General features: G+C 42.7%; 2 long non-coding RNA genes across 3 annotated transcripts in view; one reads left to right on the forward strand and one right to left on the reverse strand.

Moving 5' to 3' along the window:
- The window catches only part of LOC112670329 (uncharacterized), a 31226-nt gene extending 12993 nt beyond the window's left edge, over nucleotides 1–18233 (reverse strand). The window contains exons 1-3 of one of the 2 annotated variants that reach the window (XR_003142889.3): nucleotides 16923–18233; nucleotides 13922–13997; nucleotides 11831–11892 (exon numbers count right to left, since the gene is read on the reverse strand). This is a non-coding gene — a long non-coding RNA (uncharacterized LOC112670329). The remainder of the gene's footprint in view (nucleotides 1–11830; nucleotides 11893–13921; nucleotides 13998–16922) is intronic. The other variant, XR_003142888.3, reaches the window with a different exon arrangement.
- On the forward strand, nucleotides 11704–14072 carry LOC112670330 (uncharacterized). The gene is made up of 2 exons (XR_003142890.3): nucleotides 11704–11832; nucleotides 13841–14072. It is a non-coding gene; the product is annotated as an uncharacterized LOC112670330 (long non-coding RNA).
- Nucleotides 18234–19695: the final 1462 nt, after the last annotated feature.

Here is a 19695-nt window from a genome sequence, read left to right on the forward strand (position 1 = left end):
TCTCTGCTCTTTGTCATGTGAGAATACAACAAAAAATCAGCTATCTGCGCACCAGGAAAGGACCTCACCAGATACCAGATCTGTCAGCACCTGGATCCTGACTTACTAGACTCCAGAACTGTAACAAATAAATGTTATCTGTTTAAGCTGCCCAGTCGATGGTATTTATTCTTTTTTTTTAAGGTTTTTATTTATTTATTTAAGAAAGAGAGAGAGAGAGAGCTAACAGAAGCTGGGGAGAGGCAAAGGGAAAGGAGAAGCAGACTCCCTGCTGAGTAGGCAGCAGAACATGCAGTGACCTGAATTGAAGGCAGACATTGAAACAACTGAGCCACCCAGGCACCCCTGGATATTTATTCTGTTAGAGCAGCCCAAACTGACTAACTCAAGTTCTTCATACATAGAAAACATCATGTAAACATTAGCTATTATTTTTATTGTTGTGGTGGTTACTATCCCTGCTAGTACTATTTTACAAGACCCCAAAGAAAGAACATACTAAGGGTTCTGGAAATATTGAGCTAAAAGGAGATCCCTTTTAAAAAGTTGACTTGGAATCTAGTCCACAAAATATCCAAGGAGGAGAATGTGCAGGAGAAAGTGCAGGGAAGAAAGAAATCAGCTTCTGAAAACACATTTATGGTTCAACTTGGTGGGAAAGGAACAGTATTTAAATGAGCTGGACTAAAGTGCTAACTCTGTTTAAGTTACTACAGCATTTGGCCATTTTCACTTAACACTTAGCATATTGATTTGCACTTAGCATGCAACAGTGTATGCTTAGAGTCTGAATTTAAAGCATTACTGATCCTATTGCATTACAGTCACAAATCCCTCACCCCCCCCCCTTTTTTTAAAGATTTTTACTTGTTTATTTGACAGAGAGAGAGCACAAGCAAGGGGAGTGGCAGGCAGAGGGAGAGGGAAATGCTGGATCCCTGCTGAGCAGGGAGCCTGATGGGGGGTTCGATCCCAGAACCAGGGATCATGACCTGAGCTGAAGGCAGACACTTAACCGACTGAGCCACCCAGATACCAGATACTCCTCACAGATCCCTTTGAGCACCTGTGATGCATGTTATATTGGTATGAACGTCAAAATGTATGTTTGCTTCCTGAGGCTTATAGTGTCAGGGAACACATTTGGTATCAGTTTACTTGTGATTTTAAATTGTATATTATAATTTCACTCTGATGCCAGGAATTTTTAAATTTCCCATGTTATATTTTATTAGCAAACTGAAAGATCAAAAATGATCAGTTACTTGCCTTTAGAAATCGGCCTATTTACCATTCCTTCACAAAGTGGCAATCAGTTTTGTTCTAAGGAAGTAAAACTATAAAAGCAGCTTCAGGCAGCTGAAACTCACATGCTTCTCACTAAATGCTGCTTATAAAAATGTTAGCAAATGAGTTCCTTTCTAAACCAACAATTACTATCTACAAAAAAATTTGAGACTAATCATTTCTAATAACACAGATAAGCATCATGATATTTGTATATCATAAGTGCTACAAGATTTCAGAATTTAGTTCACTTCTCCCAGTAAAGAAACAATGTCAGAGTTAACTCATGACTTTATTTATTTATTTATTTTTAACTCATGACTTTAAAGACTTTCTTTAATAGAGAAGTTTCACTCACTGCATTTTTTTGGCAAGTTGTATTTATGTGTAACATACATCCAGAAAAGCATACCAATCGCAAGTGCACACAGCTTGATGAATTTTCTCAAAGTGTACAAACCCGTGTAAGGAACAGCTTTATGAAGAAGCTGAACATTCCCAATACACAGGGCCCTATCATGCCCAGTACAGCCTCCACATAACTCCAATCCTGATTTCTAACACCATAGGCTACTTCACCTTTAGAAAATGTTCTCTTTTAAGATAAACACCTATTTTTACGGAAATGGAATCATATGGTGTGGACCCTCTTGTTCCTGACTTTTTTTGCCCACCATGTGACATCCATGTATCCTGTCTCATACAGCTATAGTTTCCTGTTGTTGCTGTGTAGTATCCCCTTGTATAAATGTGCTACAATGTTTTTATCCACTCTCCTGTTGGTAGACATTTTGATTGCTTCTGGTCTAAAGCCAATAGAATAGTGCTGCTATGAGGATTCTAGTACATGCCTATACCTTTTTGTGGGCTCTATGCCTAGCAGTAGAATTGCTGAGCCTCAAGGTATAGGACTTGTATGTGTTTAGCTTTAGTAGATATTCCCAGTTTTCCAAAGTGATTGGACTACTTTATACTCCTACCAGCAGAGTATGATCATTCCAGTTGCTCTACATTCTCACCAACCTTTGATATTACATTCCTTTCTAATTTTAGCTATTTTCCCACTAAACACTTTAAGAGGGGCACCTGGGTGGCTCAGTGGTTGAGCATCTGCCTTTGGCTCAGGTCATGATCTTGGGGTCCTGGGATCGAGTCCTGTATCAGGCTCTCTTCAGGGAGCCTGCTTCTCCTCTGCCTATATCTCTGCATCTCTCTGTGTGTCTCTCATGGATAAATAAATAGCTTTTTAAAAAAAAGAAAAAAAGAATCTTGTGAGTGATGATATTGGGGAAGGCCAATAAGCCTGTCCTTGCACTGGGCCAGGTCTGTCAGTCTGTGGGGACTGGTAACGCATAACAGTCCCTGTAGGCCCCACACATTCCTGGCTGAGCTCCTTCAGAAATGAGAAAAAGGGAAGATGATGGAAAGGGACCTAGTTCTTACTGAGGATGCTCCCATGAATGTCACACACTCTAATCCCTGAAACAGTTCACAAATATTTGCTTAGGGGCTCCCATGTTGGAGCCTTATCAGGAACCCAGGACCTGCCCTCACACAGTTTACAGTAATTCCCTTGATGCCTTGGAAGGGTGTCTCTGGCAGCCAGCCACACTGGGCACAGCAAACTGGATCAGGGAGGAACTGAAACAGGGAGGTGCTACACATCTAGGCATAGAGGAGCAGGTGCTAGAAACAGTGAGGCAAAATTTCCAATGGTTTCACCTACTCACTTTCCACCTCCATAAAAGTGAGTTTCCTTTCTTTGAAAATTCAGACTCTCACCCTAAAGTGAGTTAATTTTTTGGCTTAGTATTTTGAATGCTAAATACTTTCTGCTTAAGACTTCCTTGGGGGGTCTTGGGCTAGTCCTACATTACTGGGCCTGTTGCCTTCATGGTTTTCTCTGTATCTCTAGGGTACTGCTCCTCAGTAACTCTGAATGCTTACAAACTTTTACCACAAGAACTCATTAAACACAAATCTACTTTCCTGACACTATTGGCCCTCCTTACCTGGTGTAACACCTATGGGAACACACCTAGGGTTTAGAGTTCAACAGACTAATTTTTGAAACTTCTAGCTGCAAAATCATAGCTCCCTGAGCTTTAGTGTCTTCAACTGGTTCTCTGAAGATTAAATTAGATTAACTTGTGTAAAAATATTTAGTACTGCCCCTGGCAGACATTGGGCATACAATAAGCAATAGATAATATTATTAGCTATAATTTAACATCTCACTTGTATTAGTCTGGATCCTCCAAAAAAAACAATAGGATATAAATAGAGAAAGAGATAGAAAGAGAGGAAGAGATGGCGGGGGGGGGGGGGGGGGTGTAAATTTGTCATAACCAGCTGGCTCACACAATTAACTAATTGGCTCTCCACCCAGGAGACCCAATGGTGTACTACCAGTCTGATTCCAAGTCTGAAGGCAGGAAAAGACCAATCTCCCAACTCAAAGTCAGTCTATCAGAGAGAAAATTCTTTCTTGTCCTTCCTTTTTGTTCTATTCAGATCTTCAGTGGATCATGAGGCCTACTCATAGTGGGGAAGGCCATTTGTTTTACTCAGTCTAAGATTCAAATGCTAATCTAGAAACACCCTCATAGACACACCCCAAATAATGTTTAACCAAGTATCTGGCACCTCATACCCAGTCAAGTTGACACATAAAATTAACCATCATACTAGTCAGATCATAAAGCAGTTTGAATGAGATGCCTCATTTCTGATGAAGCTGTGCTGATCCCATGGATAAGGCCACAGCTTTATGCCCAGGGAAAGTCAGGCAGCTACACTCACACACACCTTTAAAAAAAATCTCAGGTATATTTAAAACAAATATTTTAATTAAACTATATATAGTTTAATTAAACTATATATAGCATATAACTAACATTGCTATATCAATTAAATGCACACATTTAGTAGCAACCATCAGTTCCAAGGACAAACTGATTCAGTATTCATATATCACAGGGTGAGATATATCTGGGTTTTGGGGGTGCAGGATAGTGACTCTTCATCCTGAGATTACATTGGGCAAGTCTGACAAAGGAAAATAAGAGTTTTGATATGTAACTTTAGATTTTTGAAGATATTTACCATTTAAAAAACCCTCTAAGGTAATGTTATTTGAAGATACAGATAATAAAATATTCTAAGTAACCAATATTGTGCAAACTGATTAAATTAAGTTTATGTTTTTTCAAAAGCACTGCTCATATGGGAATCACCACACCTTGTTTAACCATAGTGATAAGCACCCTTGGAAACTCACTGTTTAACTCATGGAACTTTGGACTTTGTGGAAGTGAACAAACTTCAGAATCTATTGATTGCAAATGTTGTTGGTGACTCTGCTTGGAAAACATTTCCCCAAATTTGCTTGGCACCTAAAAACTGTCTGCAACTGGTAATAATATTAAAATACTTGAGCTTACTAGTTGATAGATTCGGCTGTTACCACTACAGATATCCCTTTGAAAAAACATGTGTTTCTACACATTGACTAAAAGAGTGAATTTCTAAATATTAAGACTCTTTTCTAATTGGTTTCTTAGTTTTTTATTTTTTATTTTTTAAAAGATTTCATTATTTGGGAGGAGAAGGGGTAGAGGGAGAGGAAGAGAGAATCTTAAGCAGATTCCTGCTGAGCACAGAGCCCAAAATGGGGTTCAGTCTCACAACCCATGAGAACAGGACCTGAGCCAAAACCAAGAGTTGGATGCTTAACTGACTAAGCCACTGACATACCTCCCTTTTCTTTTAAGATTTTACTTATTTATTAGAGAGAGAGTGAGTGAGCAAGCAAGAGAGAGAGAGAGAGAGCACACAAGCAGATGAAGAGAGAGAAGCAGATTCCATGGTGAGCAGGGAGCCCAAATCAGGTCTGGATCTTGGGACTCAGAGATCATAACTTGAGCTGAAGGTAGATGCTTAAATGACTGAGCCACCCCGGAGCCTTGCCCCGATTTTTTTAAAATAAATATGTTCCTTTGAAAAATATTCTGGCACCAACAAGTAATAAAACTACACATATGCAGGCATTAAATTTTAAAACTTTTCACATTGAGGTGAGGAGCAATCATTTTAATTCTGTTATTAAAATAGCTATTGTACCATATGGGGCACCCGGGTGGCTCATTCAGTTAAGCATCTGACTTGATTTCAGCTCATGTCATGATCTCAGGGTCAGGAGATAGAGCTCCACATGGGGCTCTTGCTCCACACTCAGTGCCAAGTCCGTTTGAGATTCTCTCTGCACTCCCCTCTCTAAATAGATGATAGATAGATAGATAGATAGATAGATAGATAGATAGATAGATAGATAGATGATAGAGTATTTTAAAATAAATTCACATAAAATGTGAACGTGAAACATAAAAGGTTTTACTTTTTGCCTATTATTTGTAAACAATGCAATAAAAATTTCAAGCATACATAAAAATATGTGTATGGTAATTCTTTCTGAATCCACTGCTCAGTTTCAGCAACCACCAACCTCATGGCTAACCCTGCCCCATTCACACTGTCATCCACTTCCTCCCTCCTATAGTATTTTGAAGGGAATTCCAAACATTACATAATCTTACCTATAAACATTTCAGCACTTATCTCTAAAGTGTAATGTAGGGGGCCTGGGTGACTCAGTGGTTGAGCATCTGCCTTTGGCTCAGGTTATGATCTTGGGGTCCTATGATTGAGTCCCACATTGGGCTCCTCGGAGGGAGCCTGCTTCTCCCTCTGCCTATGCCTCTGCTTGCCTGTGTCTCCTTTGAATAAATAAAATCTTTAAAAAATATAGTCTACTCTCTTTCCAGACAAACACAACACCATTATCACATCTAAAACAATTAGTAATCAGCCCTTAAAGTCATCAAATATGTAGTCAATGATCAAATTTCCAAAGTCTCATACATATCATAATTTAATATTTTAAAAAATCAAGATCCAAATAAAATCCATGCTTTGCAATTGACTGATTAATCTTCTAAGTCTCTTTTAAATTACTGGTCCTCCTCCATCTCTCTTCTCCCCACTTTGAAGTTTATTTTTCAAAAAACTGGGTTGCTTGTCCTAGAGTTTCGTCTCTCAGGATTTTGCTAATTGTATACTGGGATGGCATTTAGCATCTTTTTCTGTACTCTATTTTCTGTAAATTGGTAGTTGGAAGCTTGATCCATACGTATGATTTTTTAAGTGTTTTCTTTGGCTTTTGTCCCCCTTTATTCATTCAAGTGTTACTAAATACCTGCTATGTGTCCACTCTTGCTGGCTGCCATGTAAACAAAGATGCCTCAGGAATTTAGATAAGAGTGAAGGAAATGCATGCAAACAGAATTTTAATCAATGTGTTCAGTGTTTTTAAAAAGTGTAAAATATCTGCTAAGGAAACCCCAAAGAGGTAGCAACTAGCTCACCCAGGGAGGCTTTTTGAGGAGGTGCCTTTTGAACTGGGTTTTGAAAGTTGAGTAGGGGTTTTCCAGATGAGAACATAGGAAAAGAGGAAGAGGAGGCAATTTCTACTCTAAGAGATCAGCATGGGTGAAGGCAGAAAATTGTATGAGAAAATAAGTACAACTCAAAGCTCTACCTGTCTAAGGTAGGAACACTGATAGCTGTGTTGCTGAACTACATAAAACATCTTTAACTCAAAAAAAAAAAAACATCTTTAACTCACTCTCCCCCATTTCTACTTCAGGAAAACCAGCTGCTAGCTCCTTCCTTCTCAGTGTCTAGAGAAATTGGTGGCTTTTACAGAGTTGATGGTCTTGCCCAAGGGGAAAAGGAGCAGTATATGGAGAAGATTCCAAGAGCAGCAGAGAAGGAATAAGAGGAGATAAGAGGTCAGGGGATCTGAGCCCTCATGACAACTCTGGGCAGTGCCCAGCAGACTGGCCTGTGTCTGGGGCTTTTGGCAATTTCAGTCATGGGTGTAATATTTTACACACATATTTCGAGGCTGGCTTTGAGGGTCAGGTGAGTGAAGTTTATTCTTATCATTTCCTCAGCCCCCTTAGCACACTGTTTTCATCTCCTCTCATCTCTCTCATTTCCTCCTGCTGCCTCCTTCGCACCACCCCATTAATATCAGAGCAGAGTCTGATTCTGCCAATATGAGAAGACGCTAGGGAAGAAAGAACTGATGAATGGAGTGGAGAGTGATTGAAGCAGAAAGCTCCCAGGACAGCCTTCCTGGTATAATGTTCCTGACTATCCCAGGCTGTCTCTGACACAGTGTGAATCCCCACCCCTGTTCCTATGCTAACCACATGTGATCCCCCATCCCTAACCCTCGGTGGACTATCCGACATTTTTTTTTCTCATCATTTAAAAAAATTTTTATTATTTTTTCCTTCCAAGGTTTTACTTAAATTCAAGTTAGTTAACATATAATGCAGCATTAGTTTCAGGAGTAGAATTTAGTGACTCACCACTTATGTATAAAACTCAATGCTCATCACAAATTCTCTCCTTAATGTCCATCACCTATTTAGCACATCCCACCCCACCCCACCACCGCCCCCTCCTCCAGCAACCCTGTTTGTTCTCTATTGTCAAGAGTCTCTTATGGTTTGCTTCCCTGTTTTTATTTTATTTTGACACTTTGTGATCATTTCCATCCATGATCATGCTGATCCCTCTCATGTGGTACTCATATCTCTCCCTTCTCTGATTGGCCAACTCCTACTCATTCTTTAAGGCCAGCTCTAGGCCTTCTGGAGCCTTCCACTCTGTCTAGCCTGGATGAACTGCTTCCACCCCTGTGCTCTCACAGCACATGCACAAATCTTTGTTCCTGTGTCCATCACTCTGTATGGTGACCATCTGCTTATATTCTCCATTTCTGTTCCATTTACCTCTTTCGGTATAGGGATTGTGATCCATTCCACTATTAGTCACATGCCTGGTCTAGTTCTGGCACACAGAAATATTCAGTAAACATTTGCTATGTGACTAATTGGAAGTATTAACTAGAAAAGTGTGCATCCTTTGCCTCACTCTTTTTTTTCTCCCAGTTATAAGAGGATATTATAGATAGTGATCTAGAAATAATGTCCTGACTTTACTATTGTGGCATAAGGCCTAAAAGTAAGACCCAATCTTATTTATGTCTTGACATCTAAGGAAAACTGCAAAATCATAAATGGCCTAAATGCAAGTTCTCCTTCCTACCCTACTCCAGAGGAAAAAGTGCCCCGGCCAAACAACCCTCCCTATCAAACCGATCAGGTGCCACTCCTGTTTATCCCTGAGTAATGGGTTTCAGTTCCCATCCCAGCCCTCGAAATTCAAACAAGCCAAAAACCTCCTCCCAGAGGAACCAGGGGCACCCTGCCCTCTTGAAACTACAAACAAGTTTGCCCCTAACAAGTTCATTCTGTTCCCAAGTGCAGACTGACCCTGTATGTGGTGTCTTCCTCTCTGGTCATCTGTATGAATGACTAATAACTTGCTCTCAGTCTCATCTGTCCAGTGTCAGATGTGTATTTGGCCTTCCCCAAAACCCTAGGATGGTAATCCCTCCTTCACCAATGGCATGAATAGGAGGCAATTAAAACAGCCATCAATTCCAGGACAGCAGTGATGGGGGGCGGGGGGGAGTGAGAGCCAGGTTGGCAGGGATGTAGATCCAAAAGTTCTGATTCATCGTCCTTGTGAGTTTCATGCCATGCTGGGTTTCTGAGTTCCTAAGGTAGTACCAGAAATCTGTTTGGGCTTCCCAATGCCACTGATAAAAATTGAACAAAATGGGTGCCGCATATCTGAGTAAAGGCTACAGAGGTTCTGGACAATAATACTACGTATTGTGTAGTCCAGATATTTCAAAACATGGTAGCCATGAAGTGGAAATGTAATTTTTTAAAAAGATCTGCAGTTGAAAATATCTGGCTTAGGGGATCCCTGGGATGCTCAGTGGTTTAGCGCCTACCTTTGGCTCAGGGCGTGATCCTGGAGTCACAGGATCAAGTCCTGCATCGGGCTCCCTGCGTGGAGCCTGCTTCTCCCTCTGCCTATGTCTCTGCATCTCTCTCTCTCTCTCTCTCTCTTGAATAAGTAAATAAAATCTTTTAAAAAATATCTGGCTTAGACCAAAGTAAGTTTCATAGGATTGCTGAAGGTTAAACTCTAAGAGAGCCCTAGGCTAATTTCCTTATATCCCATATTGCTTTGCCCTCTTTAACTCAACTTACTACAAGGGGAATCAGTTCAGAACCAAAGCACTGCCCAGCTGGGGTAACCCAAACAAGAGTATACTTCTTAAAAAAAAAAAAAAAAAAAAAAAAGAGTATACTTCTTTGGTTTGAATGGTTTCCATAAATGCCTCACTTTCCACATGGCATTAGTATTGGAACAGAAGAGTTATTCTGAAACTGCATTTCAAGTTTGTGAAAGAACAGGCACATTCCAATCAGCAGCTTTGAGACAGAAACCACAATTTTAAGATGCAGAGCAGTATTTCTTCACTTAATAAAATACTTACCATATAGTAATTTTTAAGATCTAGGTACTAGAAAACCCTGATGAAAGAAATTGAAGTCACAAAGAAATGGAAAGGCATTCCAAAAAGAAAAAAAAAAAAAAAGAAAGAAAGAAAGAAAGGAAAGGCATTCCATGCTCATGGATTGGAAGAAAAATTTGTTAAAATGTCTATACTGGGATCCCTGGGTGGCGCAGCGGTTTGGCGCCTGCCTTTGGCCCAGGGCGCGATCCTGGAGACCCGGGATCGAATCCCACGTCGGGCTCCCGGTGCATGGAGCCTGCTTCTCCCTCTGCCTGTGTCTCTGCCTCTCTCTCTCTCTCTCTCTCTCTCTGTGACTATCATAAATAAATAAATAAATAAAATTAAAAATAAAATAAAATAAAATGTCTATACTACCCAAAGCAAGCTACACATTTAATGCAACCCCTATTAAAATACCAACAGCATTTTCCACAAAACTAGAACAAATAATCCTAAAATTTGTATGGAACCACAAAAGGCCCCAAATAACCAAAGCAATCTAGAAAAAGAAAAATGAAACTGGAGGTGTTACAATTCTGAACTTCAAGTTCTATTATGAAGCCATCATAATAGTCATCAAAACGGTACAGTACTGGCACAAAAATAGACACAGAGGTCAATGGAACAAGATAGAAAACCCAGAAATAAACTCACAATTATATAGTCAATTAGTCTTTGATAAAGGGGGCAAGCATATGCAATGGCAAAAAGATAGTCTCTGCAACAAACGGTGTTGGGAAAACTGGACAGCTACATGGCTGGATCTACAGAGTATAAAGCTAAGCAAAATAAATCAGAGAAAGACAAATACCATGTGATTTCACTCAGATGTGGGATTTAAGAAACAAAACAGAGAACAAAGGGGGGGGGTGGGATACAAAACAAAAAACAGATTCTTACCTATAGAGAACAAACAGATGGTTACCAGAGGGGAGGTGGGTGGGGGATGGGTGAAATAGGTGAAGGGGCTTAAGAGTACACTTATCTTGATGAGCACTGGGTGATGTATGGAAATGTTGAATCACTATATTGTACACTTGAAACAATATGACTGTATGCAAACTACACTGGAATTAAAATAAAATAAAAATAAAAATAAACCACCTAAAAAAGATATAGGTATCAGAAAAATGGGAAGTAACAACCACCAAAACTAAAATGAAGAAAAATCTAAGCTTCAGAAATCTATCAAAGTGATGTTCTAAAAAAACAAAACAAAACAAAACAAAACAAAAAACAAACTTTCATTGCTGAATCATTCTTTTTTTTTTTTTTTTTTTTAGCGTTTTGGTAACTAATTTCAAAAGTGACTTTAGTGAAAAGCTTAGATTCCATCCATAGTTGAAGTCCATAGTTCTCTGCATAATTGCCTGAGATCAGCAGGGTATTACTTAATAATACTGGGCATTATCAGATGAACACATCTGATAAATGTCTGGGACACTTTGGACAAGGCTCAAAGTCATTTTTTTTTTTTCTGGGCAAAAAACAGTATACTAAAGATAAAGAATGGATTATATTCATTTTTCAAATTTTCTAAGTCTATTTTGACGTTTGCATATTACTATAAATTGCAATACTGTGTGTTATTATTTCAACTTGATCTTACTCTAGGAAGCACTTTATGAAAGCTAGCAATAACTATTACCTCAGCCTGAAAGGTGTGCTTGTTAATTTAGAAAAATCTAAATAAATAATAATGTTTCAGTAGTTCCATAGCTCTCCTTGTCATTTCCCACCAATATCCTCTTAGATAACCCAAAGATAGCACAGCAGACAACAGGTGCTGTGGCATAGATTGCCCCCCACCACAATGTTCAGTTCTATTTATAAATATTGTTCCATTCACCTTTATAGCAGAACATTGTTATGGAATAGTTACAGGAATCATCCATAGTCTCTCAGAACTAGAAACAGAACACAGAACTCTTGCTCTTGACTTTTCACACTGACTACTGGACCCTTGAAACTTCTAGTGTGCTAAGGGATATTGACAGCTCTCGTGGTCCAGCCCTCATTTCCAGACATACTCACATGTAAGTGAATCTCAGGGAAACACTGGCCCAGGGTATCCTTTTCGCCAGTCTTCTAAGAGGCTGTGGGAGAAGTGATAGGAAGCCTGTGGTCAGAAGTCTGGGTTCCAATCCTGGTTTTGTCACTAACTAGCAGAGTATCCTTTGGCAATTTCCTCTTTCTGGGCCTCACTTTCCTTTATCTGTAAAATGAAGACACTGGACCAGATGATCTTCAAAGGTTCTTTCAGGTACAAATTTTTATGTACACTAGATGATATCGAAAGATAATCACAACAGTCCCTTCTACTTCCTATTTCCTGCCCTTCAAAAAATAATTTACCTAATAATTATACTAAAATGCACACATTTTGACAAATGTATACACCACCACAATCAAGGTGCAGACATCTCAATCACTCCAATAGGTTCCCCCATGCCCTTTTGCTGTCAATCTCCACCCTCCAGCCCTAGGCAACCAGTCATGTGAAGCTTTTTGTCACACTAGATTACTTTACCTTTTCTAGAATTTCATATAAAAAGACTCATACAGGGGCACCTGGGTGGCTCAGTGGTTGAGTGTCTGCCTTTGGCTCAGGTCATGATCCCAGGGTCCTGGGATCAAGTTCTACATCAGTTCCCCCAGAGGGAGCCTGCTTCTCCCTCTGCCTATGTCTCTGCCTATCTATGTCTCTCATGAGAAAATAAACCCCAAATCTTGAAAAAAATAAAACAATAAAGAGAATCATACAGAATGTATGCTTTCACAAGAGTCTTCTTTCACTCAGCATAACCACATCTTTTTTTGTAATGTGCCTGTATCATTCTCCCATCCAGAGTGGGATCTGTTTCCCAATCTCTTGAATCCATGCTGGCCCTCCGACTTGCTTTGGCTAACAGAATGTAGGGAGAGTAATGCTTATGTGATCCCTTTCATCCCCTTGGAAGACAGCCACCATGTAAAAATGCTTGAGCTAGGCTACTAAATTATGTGAGACCACAGGGAGAGAGAGAGGTATGGCATCTGGAGGGGAACCAGACATGTGGGTGAGGCCACCTTGGATCTCTAGCACCAGTTAAGGTATTCTAGTCAAGACCACATAGAGCAGAGCCATCCTCACTGAGCCCTGCGTGAATTCCCAGAGTTGTGAGCAAATAAAATGGTCTTTGTTTCAGCCACTAAATTGGAGAGTGGCTTGTAACGACAGTAGTTAACTGAAACGAGTATTCTGCCCTGTTTTCTTTATCCATCAGATTTCTTTCAGACCCCAGAACTATTCAACAACTATACAAATGTTTTACCTGAAATCACTTCTACTTCTCTTACTCCCTTTTCTTCTCATTTTAAATTGAGGTATAAATGGCATACAACATTATATTAGTTTCAAGTGTAGAACATAATGAGTCAATATTGGTATATCCTATGCAATAAAATGATCACCATAAGCCTAGTTAACATCCATCACCACAGTTACAGATTTGCATGTGTGTGTGGTGGAAACTTCTAAGATTTACTCTCTTAGCAAGTTTCAAATGTGCAATATAGTATGATTAACTGTAGCTGCCGTGTTGTACACTACATCCCTAGGACTTGTTTATTTTATAGCTGGAACTTTGTACCTCTTGGTCCTCTTCATCTACTTTGGCCCTCCCCCCAACAACCTCTAGCAACTATCACTTTGTTCTCTATTTATGAGGTTGGGGTTTTTTGTTTCTCTCTCTCTTTTTTTTTTTTTAGATTCCATATAGAAGTGAGAACTTAAAACATTTGTCTTTCTCTGCATGACCTAGTTCACTTAGCATAATGCCCTCGAGGTCCATCCATAATGTCTTGTTCCCTTTTCATATGGTTCTTCTTCAAGTATCATAAATTGCACTAAACGCTAACTGCATGATAACCCTGTTACTTACATGGGCTTGAAAACTGTAAGGTGTTTTGGTTTTGTTGTTGTTTTGTTTTGTTTTTTTTTTTTTTTAGATTTCACTTTTGCAGGTTAAAAAAAATCTCAAATTCCTTTTCTCTTCCCTTCAGATCTATTGTCTAGCATTTGGTTTACAGCATGTTCTAGGGAAAAGAATGCCAAGTTGGGAGCTAGGAGCACTCACTTCATACCTAACAAGCTGTATGGTTCCGGGCAAGTTTGAAAGCTTCATGCACCTGATTTTCTCCATGTAAGCTATGTCTTGGGCTGGTAGAGAGAAGATAAACTGTCAAAACAGATGGAAGAGTTCTTTAAAAGCAAAAGTACTTTTCATTTCCATAACTCTGACAGCCTCTCCGTGTGTCAAGTTCTCTGTGATAGGATTAAACATGCAAGATACATTCACCAATCACCTGGAAGACAAGATAAACACTATTTCTGCCTTACAGCTTCTTGTTGGGAGAAATGAGAGATGTGTGAGGGGGTGGGTGGGGGAATGGGGGGTGTATGGGGGTGTGTATGTTTTACTTTTCTTCATATAATGTTTTGTTGTGGGCCATTAGGACTTGTTATGGTCAGGCAAAATCTGGTGAAGGAGATGCTCTCATGGAAGGATGAAAGCTGAGGTTTACAGGAAGAGATGCACTGGTCTGTGGGGGACTTAATAACTATAAGGCTTAAGATTTTTAGAAGCCTCCCCTAGCAACAAAAAAATTAGGGGAGTCCCATCTCTCTCCCCAAATATAATTCTAAATAAAAAATCATGTAAACCATAAAATAAAGGTAAAGAAGCCTTTACTGATTTCTGATTTGCACCATGATAGTTAACTTCAACGCTTTGTTTGAAATAACAAATACAATCTGATTTTTTTCTTTTCTTTTTTTTCTTTTTTTTTTTTTATGGTGCCCCTGTTTGGGGGGATTATATCATGGTAGCAGCAGTAGCATCATCTGTGAACTAGTTAGAAGTGCTAATTATTGGGGCCGTACCCCAAATCTACTGAATCAGACTCAGGGTGTAGGAACTAGTGATTTGCGTTTGAACAAGCCCTTTCAGGTGATTCTGAAATGCTGAGGTTTGAGAAACACTGCTTTAGATACTTAGCTGCCCACTGCACTGTTTCTCAAACTGGCTTTCATTCAAATTTTCCAAGACCTTTAGAAAAATGCGAGTGTTGGGACTCTACTTCCAAGGATTCTAATTCTTTGGTCGGGGCAGGCCCAAGAAGCCAGTATTTTTTAAGGTCTCCCAAGCGATTCTAACATGCTAACCAGGGTTGAGAATCACTAGCATGCTGGAGAATACAACTCTAACCCTTAGGCTTGAGCAATTCCGGGTGGGGAAGAGATGAGAAAAGATGGGGAGGACAGAGAGGAGGTATGCTTTCAGTTTAGGGTGAAAAGAATGAGCAGGAATATAGGATAGCTCAGGAATGTTTAAGCAAAGTTGAACTTTAACACATTTAAATGTGAAATGGGGAAGGCCACAGTTCATAGTTAAGCCAGGATCTTATGTGAGCATTTTAGACTGAATGAAAGGAAGAAAATTTAGAGGAAATTGGTGGAAGAGAGCAGAATTAGTACAACTATAATAACAGAGGCTTGGATTCCTTCTGGTACTAGAACCTTATTGTTCATTTATATTCTGAGTTTCCACTAGAATCTTACTGTTCATTTATATTCTGAGTTTCCACATCAGCATTTAGTTTATTCCTTAAGAAAATAAAATCTGGTAAAGGAATACTTTTGTTTTTAAAATTTTGTTTAATATTGCTGTTCTCCATATTATGTTTTATTGTATGTTACTATAAGATTGGTATGGTCAGGTAAAGTCTAGGTGAAGGAAACATTCTCATGGAAGGGTGAAAGCTGCTTGGATAGTAATTATCTTCACTTACAGCCAACTAAAGGAATCCAGGAGAGTCATTTTTAAACTTTCAAAAATTATAGCCATAAAAAGAAAATTTGAGAAATGGACTTTTTCTGGCCAAAACTTAGGTTTTAAAAGGATTTTATTTTTAAAGGATGCAGTGAAAGGATGGAAGGGGCCTGAAAGTGGAACAATATAAAGCAAGGGAGAGATTTCTGTTTCTTTCTTCCCACTGCTATATCTACAGCACCTGGAACAATGCCTAGCACATAATATTCAATAAATAAAGTGTATTTGTTGAATGATCTTCCAGGATACCTCCAATTTTGCATACCAGGATGCCATGATTACTGGATGACTGAGGCATTGACTTATAAGATTTTAAACTTAGTTTTCCAACCTATCAGGTATACTCTGACAGGTTATTATAAACTCTCCTAGTCAAGGTTTGGTTGTGGTCCTTTCCTAACCAAAGTGTCAGAGAAAAGGAGGTTGAGACAGGATAATTCCTTTTTTTTTTTTTTTTTAATTTTTTAAACTTTTATTTATTTATGATAGGCACACAGTGAGAGAGAGAGAGAGGCAGAGACACAGGCAGAGGGAGAAGCAGGCTCCATGCACCGGGAGCCCGACGTGGGATTCGATCCCGGGTCTCCAGGACCGTGCCCTGGGCCAAAGGCAGGCGCCAAACCGCTGCGCCACCCAGGGATCCCGAGACAGGATAATTCCTTAAAGGAGTTGGTTATTCTGATTCTCTTCACTCTCAAACACTCCATTTTCATTTCCTTGGAAACCAATCCGGGGCACCTGGGTGGCTCCTTCGGTTAAGTGTCTCTTGGTTTTCGCTCAGGTCACAATCTTAGGGATGTGAGATCCAGTCCCGTGCCTGGGGCTGGCACTCGTCAGAGTCTGCTTGTCCCCATCCCTCTCTTTCTGCCTCTCCCCTCACTCTTGTGGGCACGTGAGAGTGCTCTCTCCCACTCGCTCAAATAAAATTCTTAAAAAAATCCATCATTTATGGATCAGCCATTTTTGAAGGGGCGTTCAGGTAGTAAGTATTCAGCCAGCTAATTTTCGTGTAAAACACACTCTTCAGATGTGTAATAGACATGAGAGGCTCCAGGACAGAAAAATATATACGTAACATTGACATGTATAATGTGTTCTCGATGTCCCGAAGCCCCATGTCTTGCTCATCAGACAGGCCACCTAAACTCTCAGAGGTGAGCATGTGCCCAGGGTTACCAGGAATCCATCTTCCTCACAGAGTTTTCGGTAGGCTTCCCTCAGAAAATCAAGCCCCAGAAAGAAGAGAAAGCAACCTGAAAGCGCCAGCTCATTTATCTTCCTATTCTTCTTTGGAAAACGGAATGGTGGTGTGACTATCTTTTGGCTTATTCCTTATCAATTACGGCTCCACGACGCAAAGCGCACGTTTGACGAGATCCATTTTCCTGGCGTCACGTGGCTTCCGGGTTGGTGATTCCCTCACAAGGCCTTTACGTCACGCGTCACGTCTGTTTGGAAATCACCCATTTCACTAAATATTTGCAAAGCCCCCAGTACTTTGCCAGGTACCGCTCTAGGCTCCAGGGAACGACAGTACACAAGTAGCAAGTGGGGAGAGACGCCAATAAATGTGTAAAAATACACGACGTTATCAGGTGGTTATAAACGCAGTGAAGAAATAAAAGAGGGGTATGGGAGAGCAGCAGGAAGGAGTTGTAAATCCAAACCTTGCTGCTATTATTATATTGTGAATAGAATATTACACAGGCTGCTGTGTAATCCCACAGTGGAGGGCTTCTCGGGGGACTGCCAGCCCTTCCTGGGCCCAGCTGCCTCTCCTCCTCCCGCTGGCACCTTCCCTGGCTCCCCAAGTGGCTGTGAGCTCCCTGTCCTCCCCCCCCCCCCCCCCCGCCGGGGCCTGCGTCGGAGGCACCCGGGTGGATTCAACCAAACAAACGCGGGCGCTCCGTGTGCCTGAGCATCGCCCACCTCCACCGTTTCCTCATTATTCCCGAGACAGCTCTGGATGCTGCTGAAGGGCCCATAAAGCCCTCGGTTACGTCAACAGTTTTCGGGTGGCTGACGACTAACATAAAGGAGGTAAAGTCAAGGCGGGTGGCAGCTCTTTCCTGCGGCAGACACCGGGGCTCAAATCTGAAGAAAAAGGTGGGGAGGAAAATGCAGATTTTTCCCCCCTCTAATTGATATGGGAAAAAAAAAAAAAATTGCGGGCGGTGCCCGCGGAAGGCGGCCGGGCGGCCATTCAGGAGAGGCCGTGTCGCAGCAGCTCTTCTGCAGACAAAGCCTCCTTGTAAGTCCCTCTGCTGCCACCGGATCACCACGTTGGGAGTAAGAAAAATAGCGCTGCTGCTCCGTCAGGCGGCCACACAATAGCGGCGGGCGGGCGGGCGGGCCCTCCGCGCCACCGGGCCAAGCGCCGTCATCTTTGTTTCCCTTGCCGCCCGAAAGTGAGGCTCCACATATTATCGCCCCGAGGAGGACCTGAGGGCCGGCGTCCTTCCGGGGGCCGGGACCGCGCGGCGAGCCCTGGAAGCGGCGGACCCCCCGGACGCCCGCGCGCTCCGCCGTGGCCCCTCCAGCGGCTGCGGTCGACGGTTGACGCCGCGCCCACGCCGACGGCTCGGCGCCCGCGCCCGCGCCCCCGCCCGCGCCCCCGCCCCCACCCCCTCGCGCCCAGCGGCCGCGGCTGCAAGTAGCGCCGTCCGCGCGCGGAGGGAAACGCCCGGGCGGCGCGGGGTGAAACGCCCGGGCGGCGCGCGGTACGGCCTGCGCCTCGCCGTGACGCGTCCGCACAAACGCCGCGGCGCCCTCGCTGCCGCCGGCCCTCGCTCGGCGCCCGGAGCCCGGCCCGCGGTGGCTACGGAACTCCGCGGCGGCCCCGCCTCCGCCCCTGGAAGTGGCCACGGCCGGCCGCTCTGCGGGAGCAGACAGGTCTCGGAGGCCGGGGCGGCCGGGGCGGCCGGGGCGGCGGCTCCGACGTCGTGGGGTCTCCGCGGGCCCCACGTCCCGAGCCTGTGAGCGGTCGGGCCCGTCGGCCCCCCTCGGGCTGGACAGCAGGTGCCACGGGTCGGGCTGCGGAGCCTGCTGTGCCGAGCCGCCGCCGGTGCCGAGTCGGCCTGTCTCCCCCCACCCCCCCACCCCCCCCACCGCTGGGCTCCCTGAGCCTTGGGTCCTTCCACTGTGCAGCACGATGGTTGTGAGGATTCCAGGTGAGATAATGCAGGTAAAGATGCCCGCCCCACGTTTAGCATGGAGTGTCAGCGCTCCGGAATAGGAATAAAAAGGGACACACTCTTCATACACGGAGCTACATGGATGGACCTGCAAAACCTTGTGCTGTGGGGGAAAAGGTAAACACAGAAGGCCTTAGTCTGAATGATTCCATTTATATGAAATTCTAGAAGAGGCAAAACTAGGGTGACGGGAAGCAGTTGCCTAGGATGGGATGCAAAGGAGCAGGAGGGGACCTTTTGGGGGTGATGGAACAATTCTATGTGTTGATAGGAGGGGGGGTTATGAGACATATAGTTGACAAAATTTATCTCACCGTCAGATCCAAATAAGTGAATTGTATCATATCCAAATTACACCTCCCAAATGGGGGAGAGGGATAGTTGAGGACTAAGGGACACGTTGGTTTACAAAACTTGAGACCTGGATGTGTGCTCTCTCTGAATTGAGGGGCTCCTCCTCCCCTAAGAAGCCGTGAACACCACCACTAGGAAGAGCTCAAGTCCTAGAAGGATACACTATACCAGGCCCGGTTTATGCACCTCCCCGCATATGCACAGTCCCGCCCCCAAACCCTTTCTCAGTGTCTTAGTGCAAAGGCCTGGCCTCTGCTTCTGTGGCTTCCTCTTGTGACGGTCCCCCTCTGGTTGAGGGTCAGGCTTCAGCACTGCCTCTCAGACCACGGTTCTGAGGTAGGAGGCTCTGGCTCCTCCCATCAGCCCCAGTGTCAGGTGAAAACCCTTGCGCTTCAACAGGCTCTGGCTTCCCAGGCACTAGCCTGGAGAGGTCATCTGGCAAACCCAGAAGAATGGGGCCATTTGAGCTCCGTGAGAC

Source organism: Canis lupus, chromosome 2 (genome assembly GCF_003254725.2).
Source record: "Canis lupus dingo isolate Sandy chromosome 2, ASM325472v2, whole genome shotgun sequence".
Classification (NCBI taxonomy): Eukaryota; Metazoa; Chordata; class Mammalia; order Carnivora; family Canidae; genus Canis; species Canis lupus.